The 7,302-nt window shown below is 43.9% G+C and overlaps 1 non-coding gene across 1 annotated transcript; it reads right to left on the reverse strand.

Annotated features, from left to right (window-relative positions):
- Positions 1-341: 341 nt before the first annotated feature.
- LOC141681807 (small nucleolar RNA R71) lies at positions 342-448 on the reverse strand. The gene has a single exon (XR_012559230.1). It is a non-coding gene; the product is annotated as a small nucleolar RNA R71 (small nucleolar RNA).
- Between the last annotated feature and the right edge of the window lie 6,854 nt (positions 449-7,302).

A 7,302-nucleotide genomic window follows, 5' to 3' on the forward strand; every position in this document is an offset into this window, starting at 1 on the left:
CAAAAATTGATGACATTCAGTCAAGCATTCTTCATCCGGCTATTCAAGCTAACACCTTTGAAATTAAGCCGGGCACTATTCAGATGGTACAGAATTCTGTTTTTTTTGGAGGAGTTGCAACTGAAGACCCCAACATGCACATAAGGAATTTTGTCGAGATCTGCAGCACTTTCAAGTACAATGGCGTGACTGATGAGGCTATCAAGCTGAGGCTTTTCCCATTCTCACTGAGGGACAAAGCTAAGGACTAGTTACATTCTGAACCAGCTGGGTCCATCACTACTTGGCAAGAACTTGCGCAAAAGTTTCTGGTGAAGTTTTATCCGATGGCAAAGACTGCTGCTATGAGGAGTGCTCTTACCCAGTTTGCGCAGCAACCTACAGAATCTATGTGCGAAGCTTGGGAACGCTACAAGGAAATGTTGAGGAAGTGTCCACATCATGGAATGCCCGATTGGATGGTGATCACTGGTTTCTATAATGGTTTGGGGGCCCAATCTCGGCCCATGCTCGATGCAGCAGCTGAAGGTGCCTTATGGGCTAAAAGCTATACTGAGGCTTATAATCTTATCGAGACTATGGCTGCAAATGAGCATCAAAACCCAACTCAGAGGATGATGCCTGGGAAGGTAGCAGGTATTCTGGAAGTCGATGCAGCCACCGCTATTGCAGCGCAGCTCCAAGCGCTGTCAATGAAGGTTGATTCTCTGGCTACATATGGAGTTAATCAAATAGCTATGGTTTGTGAGCTTTGTGCAGGTTCTCATGCTACGGATCAGTGTTCTCTTGTCAACGAATCTGTTCAGTATGTGAATAATTATCAGTGACAACAGCAGCCTGTGCAAGCTACTTATCATCCTAATAACAGAAATCTTCCAAATTTCAGTTGGGGTAATAATCAGAATGCTATTCAGCCACCATATCAGCAAGGTGTGAGTAAACAGTTTAATCCACCTGGATTCTAGCAAACATAACAGTATGCTCAAAGGCAATCATATCCTCAACAGGGAAGTGCAGCTGCACCTACTAGTGCTGATTTTGAGGAACTTAAGCTGTTATGCAAAAGTCAGGCGGTTTCTATCAAGACCTTGGAAAACCAAATCGGTCAAATTGCCAATGCAGTGCTCAATCGTCAACCTGGCACTCTTCCCAGTGACACGAAAGTACCAGGCAGGAAGGAAGCTAAAGAGCAAGTCAAGGCCATTACCTTAAGGTCTGGGAAAGTTACTGATGCTGAAAAGGCAAAAGAAGGAGAAACTGAAGTTAGAGATGAAGAAGCTAAGCAAAAGGAGAAAGTGGTGGAACCAAGGAAAACTACTGTTGAACACACTCTGCCTGAGGGTAATACAGGGGAGAAACAGCTCTATCCTCCACCACCTTTTTCCTAAGAGATTGCAGTAACAAAAGCTAGATAGACAGTTCGGTAAGTTTCTGGAGGTGTTCAAGAAACTTCACATCAATATACCTTTCGCTGAGGCTCTGGAGCAAATGCGTAGTTATGAGAAGTTTATGAAGAGTATTCTTTCAAGGAAGGTGAAACTGGATGACCTTGAGACCGTTGCTCTCACGGAAGAATGCAGCGCTGTTCTGCAGCAAAAGTTACCTCCAAAGCTGAAAGATCCAGGTAGCTTCACCATTCCTTGCACCATTGGCAAGTTGACTTTTGATAAGTGCCTTTGTGATTTGGGAGCAAGCATCAATCTGATGCCGTTGTCGATCTTTAAAAAGTTGGATTTGCCTGATCCAAAACCCACATACATGTCTCTACAATTGGCTGATCGTTCTATTACTTACCCAAGGGGCATAGTGGAGGATGTGCTAGTCAAGGTGGATAAGCTCTTCTTTCCTGCAGATTTTGTTATTCTGGATTTTGAGGAAGATAAGAAGATTCCCATAATCTTGGGAAGACCTTTCTTGGCTACTGGCCGTACCTTAATAGATGTGCAGAAAGGTGAACTTACGATACGGGTACAAGATCAGGATGTGACCTTCAACGTATTCAAGGCAATGAAATTCCCTACAGAAGATGAAGAGTGCTTAAAAGTGGATGTGATTGATTCTGCGGTTACCTCGGATCTCGATCGCATGCTAATGTCTGATGCATTGGAAAAGGCCTTAGTGGGGGATTTTGACAGTGATGATGAGGATGACAAAGAGCAATTACAATATCTGAACGCTTCTCCCTGGAAGCGAAAGCTGGACATGCCGTTTGAATCTCTTGGTGCTTCTGACCTCAAGAATGCTGAAGGAAAGCTCAAACCATCAATAGAGGAAGCACCTACCTTGGAGCTCAAGCCATTACCTGAACACTTGAGGTATGCTTTTTTAGGTGATGCATCTACTTTACCTGTTATTATTGCATCTGACCTTTCAGGTAGTGAGGAAGACAAGCTCTTAAGGATTTTGAGAGAATTCAAATCGGCTATTGGATGGACCATAGCAGACATCAAGGGGATCAGCCCTTCATATTGTATGCATAAAATTCTGCTAGAGGAAGGTAGTAAACTGACTATTGAACAACAGCGCAGACTTAATCCTATCATGAAGGAGGTGGTGAAGATAGAAATTCTGAAATGGCTAGATGCAGGCATCATTTATCCTATTTCTGACAGCTCTTGGGTGAGCCCCATACAATGTGTACCTAAGAAAGGAGGTATCACTGTGGTAGCAAATGAGAAGAATGAGCTCATCCCCACTCGAACAGTTACAGGATGGAGAGTATGCATGGATTATCGAAAGTTGAACAAAGCCACGAGGAAGGATCACTTCCCTCTTCCATTCATTGATCAGATGCTTGACAGGTTGGCTGGTCATGAGTACTATTGTCTTCTGGATGGCTATTCAGGGTATAATCAGATTTGTATTGCACAAGAGGATCAGGAAAAGACTACCTTCACTTGTCCATTTGGCACGTTTGCTTTTTGCAGAGTTTCATTTGGGTTATTTGGCGCCCCAGCCACATTTCAGAGATGTATGATGGCTATATTCTCTGACATGATTGGAAATAATGTCGAGGTGTTCATGGACGACTTCTCCGTCTTTGGACATTCGTATGATGAATGTTTGAATAATCTTCGTGCCGTACTCAAAAGGTGCGTGGAAACTAATTTGGTGCTCAATTGGGAGAAATGTCATTTTATGGTGTGTGAAGGCATTATTCTTGGGCATAAGGTCTCTAGCAAGGGTCTGGAGGTGGACAAGGCCAAGGTGGGAGTCATTGAAAACCTTCCACCACTTATTTCTGTGAAAGGAATCCGTAGTTTTCTTGGTCATGCGGGTTTTTATCGGTGATTCATCAAGGACTTTTCGAAGATATCTAAGCCGTTGTGCAATTTGCTTGAGAAAGATGTGCCTTTCAAATTTGATGATGAATGTTTGGCGGCATTCGAGACTCTCAAGAAGAGTTTGATCATTGCACCAGTTATTACAGCACCAGATTGGACAGAGCCGTTTGAGATGATGTGTGATGCGAGTGATTATGCGGTAGGTGCAGTTCTGGGGCAGCGCAAGAATAATCTCTTTCATGTGGTCTATTATGCGAGTAAGACCTTAAATGGGGCCCAAATAAACTACACCACTACGGAGAAGGAGCTCTTGGCTATAGTCTTTGGTTTCGAGAAATTTCGATCTTATCTGCTTGGGACTAAAGTAACAGTATTCACTGATCATGCGGCCATTCGCTATTTGGTTTCCAAGAAGGATTCGAAGCTGAGACTCATTCGTTGGGTGCTCTTACTTCAGGAATTTGAGTTAGAAATCAAGGATCGAAAAGGTACTGAGAATCAAGTAGCTGACCATCTCTCTAGGTTGGAGAATCCCGAGTCTACTTCACAAGATAGGACATTAATCAATGAATCTTTTCCAGATGAGCAGCTGTTCGCAGTTCAGGAGGAAGAGCCATGGTTTGCAGATATTGTAAACTATCTTGTCAGCAATATAATGCCTCCTAATTTGACCTCCGCTCAAAAGAAAAAGTTTCTGCATGAGGTGAAGTGGTATATGTGGGATGAAACATATTTGTTTAGACAGGGAGCTGACCAGATCATCGGGAGATGTATCACGTTCTGTGAGACGGAGGGGATATTACGAGACTGCCACTCCACAGTTTATGGTGGACACTATGGTGGTGAGAAGATGGCAGCTCGTATTCTGCAAGCAGGTTTTTTCTGGCCTACTTTGTTTAAGGATGCTTATCAGTTTGTTTTAAGGTGTGATCGTTGCCAAAGAGTGGGAAATTTGACGAGAAAGGATGAGATGCCGTTAAATGTGATGCTTGAAGTCGAGGTCTTTGATGTTTGGGGAATCGATTTCATGGGGCCTTTTGTCTCGTCCTGCAATAATCAGTACATCTTGCTGGCAGTCGATTATGTCTCAAAATGGGTAGAAGTCAAAGCTTTACCGACAAATAATGCAAAGGCAGTGCTGAATTTTCTTCATAAGCAGATTTTCACAAGGTTTGGAACACCTCGGGTAATCATAAGTGATGAAGGGTCGCATTTCTGCAACCGTACGTTCACTTCTATGATGCAGCATTATAATGTGAATCATCGAGTTGCTACTGCCTATCATCCGCAAACAAATGGTCAAGCGGAAGTGTCTAACAGAGAGATCAAGCGCATTCTAGAGAAGGTTGTTTGTCCGTCAAGGAAGGATTGGTCTTTAAAGCTCGATGAAGCTGTTTGGGCTTACAGAACAGCATACAAAACTCCACTTGGTATGTCCCCATTTCAGTTGGTGTACGGTAAGGGATGTCATTTACCTGCGGAGCTTGAGCATAAGGCCTACTGGGCATTGAAAAAGTTGAACCTGGATTTAGAAGCAGCTGGTAAGAAAAGAATGCTTCAGCTTAATGAACTTGATGAATTCCGACTTCAAGCGTACGAGAATAACAAAATGTACAAGGAAAATGTGAAGAGGTGGCATGATAGGAAGCTACATCCTAAGTTATTCGTGTCAGGACAACAAGTTCTCTTATTCAACTCTCGTCTCCGACTTTTTCCTGGGAAGTTGAAATCGAGGTGGTCTGGACCTTTTATTGTCAAAACTGTGTTTCCACATGGAGCAGTGGAAATTTTTGAGAATGATCCGGACCAAACATTCAAGGTTAATGGTCAGCGTTTGAAGCACTACTATGGGGACATGGCAAACCGAGAAGTGGTTAGTGCCATTTTATTGACTACTTGAGAAAGGTACGCAACGTCAAGCTAATGACGAAAAAGAAGCGCTGCGTGGGAGGCAACCCATGATTTGTTATTACAGGAACCCTTAGAAGTTAATAACCTATCCAAAAACACAAAAAAAATTAGAAAATCGGGACTGAAAAAAAAATTCCAGTGACCCCCTGAGCGCCCGCTCAGCTCTGCTGAGGGACCGCTCAGCACTGCTGAGGGACCGCTCAGCAAGCTGAGCGCCCGCTCAGCTTTGCTGAGCGACTGCTCAGGGGTCGGCTGCAAGAATTTTTTTTTTACAGTTCATAAAAATACAAAAAAATTCAGAAAATTAAAAAACCCAACACAGCCCATAAACCCACGAATTCTTTTCCTATTACTCCATGATTTTTATTCCTCAACCCCACTCCTAATCTAATTTAACCTAATCCACACCCTATATATACATACACCTATCCTACATATCTCCCACAAACTTTCTACACTTAAACTCTCTCCCAAACACAAAAACTCAGTTCTTAAACACTTTTATTCAAGATTCAATGGCACCCAAGAGAGCACAAACTATTGATAGCAGCAGCACAGTCCCTACTACTGATTCATCGAGGGGTACTGCTGCAAGGCCTCGGTTGAATGATAGAGCTGCAGAGGAGGAGTACACTAGGCTTTTTGGGAAGCCGATTCTGAAGGAGAGAGGGTTTTTACCATCGGGGAGGGATGGTGAGTTGCTACCCATGATTGCAGAGAAGGGGTGGATAGCTTTTTGTGAGTCGCCCGAAGCAGTACTGATGAGCGTGGTTCGCGAGTTCTATGCGAACACGAAGGACGAAAAGAATGGGTTTTCTGTGGTCCGAGGGCTGACGGTTGATTATCACCCAGCGGCGATTCACCGTGTGATTGGGCAGCGAGAGAGGAAGCCCGAGGAGGAGAACTGGAATGAGAAGACTGCTGAGGATTTTGACTTGGATTTGATTTGTGCTACTCTCTGTAGGCCGGGCACAGTTTGGACCTTCAAGACCGGCACTAATGAGTATCGTCACTTCCTGGTGATCGCTATGAACAGATATGCCCGTGCATGGAATGCATTTATTTGTACTAATATTTTGCCTTCTTCGCATGCACACGAGGTCACAGTTGAGAGAGCACAGCTGTTGTGGGGAATTCTTAATGAGGAGTACTATGTGGACCTTGGTGAGTTTATCTACCAAGGAATTCTGAAATTTTTGAGGGGAGCTAAGCATATGAACATCCCTTATGCATCCACGGTTATGAAGCTTTGCCGAGCAGTGGGAGTGAACTGGCCGGCTCATGAGCAGTTGCAGTTGTCGGCCGCTCTGATTGATTCTGGGACTCTGAATGGGATGCAGGAGTGGACCGGTGGTGAGCCCGAGGAGCATGGGCTGGGTTATCGTCTTTCAGGAGGGCGTCCAGCAAGAGGTGCTACTATGGCTAGGCCTAGGCGTGATGAGGCTGGTTCTTCGAGAGCTCAGGAGGGTGCTGGGATGGCTGATACCCAGTATAGGAGGCTTTCACGGCGGATGGATGCCATGTACGAGACGCAGAGCAGGTTTGCTCAGGAGCTCACCCTTGCGTTAGGGACTGCTTTTCGGGGCCTTGGAGCTGATATCCAGTGGCCAGTTTTTGGTGAGAACTCTGCATACCCGCCGCCAGATACTCCACCCACTGAGGGTGATGATGATGATGACTCCGAGTAGGTATACCATGTTTTCCTTTCTACTACCTTCACTGGGGACAGTGAAGATTTTAAGTTTGGGGGTGGTAGTTAAGGAATATTTTGTGTGTGTCATATAGCTGCATATTTATGATAGTTTAGTTCATATAGTTGCATAATTTTTGCCATATAGTTTTTTTATTTTATAGCTTTATTTGTTTATCATGTCATGTAGCTCATGCATATACCATGATCCCTTTTGTGATGATTTATCGACTGAATTGTGATACTGATGCGAGTGTAGTGATAGCATTAAAGTGATATTGAGTCGTGTAGGTTGATATGCATGCTAGAAGCACTTATATTTTCACTAAGTCTTAGAGAATGCTTAAGGGCTAGATTGTTGTTATGATCTGATTGTTTTCGAGGTTAATCTATTTATTATGCTTAGAATTCGATAAT

The sequence above is a fragment of the Apium graveolens genome, chromosome 8 (genome assembly GCF_009905375.1).
Source record: "Apium graveolens cultivar Ventura chromosome 8, ASM990537v1, whole genome shotgun sequence".
NCBI lineage: Eukaryota > Viridiplantae > Streptophyta > Magnoliopsida > Apiales > Apiaceae > Apium > Apium graveolens.